The sequence below is a fragment of the Triticum dicoccoides genome, chromosome 3B (genome assembly GCF_002162155.2).
Source record: "Triticum dicoccoides isolate Atlit2015 ecotype Zavitan chromosome 3B, WEW_v2.0, whole genome shotgun sequence".
Classification (NCBI taxonomy): Eukaryota; Viridiplantae; Streptophyta; class Magnoliopsida; order Poales; family Poaceae; genus Triticum; species Triticum dicoccoides.
The window spans coordinates 801,922,622-801,923,814 of record NC_041385.1 but is presented as its reverse complement, the minus strand read 5'-3'; positions in this window follow the sequence as shown (position 1 = coordinate 801,923,814).

Here is a 1,193-nt window from a genome sequence, read left to right as displayed (position 1 = left end):
CCGAAGAGGTGACACGCATCTCCGAGGTGTGGCCCCCGTCAAGGACGGCGCCGCCGCCGGCACCTGGAGGGGGAAACGGATGCGTCAGGTCTACACGGAGTGGATGTAGCTGTGGGTTTGGCCCGGATGTTGCTCCTGGGTATCCCTATGGGTGGATCTGACACAACCGGGTGGAGAGGTCCACTCATCAAAGCCCATCCGTGGGAAGTCAAAGGGCTAGATCTCGTGGTCAACCGCTCATGGGTTAGGCGGGACGGGGGCCCTGGGGGTAGCAATGCCACCGGAGCGTCGCACCGTGCCCTCGGACATGCGGGGTGGTGTGGTGGCATGTCCGAAGAGGTGGCACGCGTCTCCGGGGCGTGCCCCCCTCACGGACGGCGATGACACGGTAGTAGATGTTCTGCGGTAACGATGTGGCGTGAATATTATTAAATACTTGGAGAACGATAAAATCATGAGTTTTTTTGCACGACGTGGGTACATGTGCTATAGGAACGATGGCAACTTTTCATAATTTTTGGTGATGGAGAAGTATCCGAAAAATTCCCTCTACACGGATTGCTCTTCGCGCGTCTACGACTGTGGCCGGGGGCCTCCGGGGGCTAGCATGCCGCCAAAACTTGCGTAGGCGGCCTCTCACAAGTCTGGAAGTGTTGTAGCGAATGCAAACGCCCAACACGCGTCTCCGGGGTGTGCCCCCCCTCACGGACGGCGCTGCCGCCGACACCTGAGGGGGGAAACGGACGCGTCGGGTCTACTTGGAGGGGATCTTGCTCTGGGTCTAGCCCGGATGTTGCTCCAAAGTGTTCCTATGGTCTGACCTAACACAACCGGGTGGGGAGGTCCACTGGTCATAGCCCGTTCGTGCAAAGTCAAAGGGCTAGATCCCGTGGTCAAACGCTACAGGGTTAGGCGGGATGGGAGCCCTGGGGGGTAGCAACGCCACCGGAGCGTCGTACCGGGCCCTCATACATGCGGGGTGGTGTTGTGGCATGTCTGAAGAGGCGGCATGCGTCTCTGGTGCGTGGCCCCCCTCACGGACGGCGCCACCGCCGGCACCGAGAGGGGGGAAACAGACGCGTCGGGTCTACACGGAGTGGATGTAGCTGTGGTTTTGGCCAGGATGTTGCTCCCGGGTGTCCCTCTGGGCTGACCTGACACAACCGGGTGGAGAGGTCCGCTGGTCAAAGCCC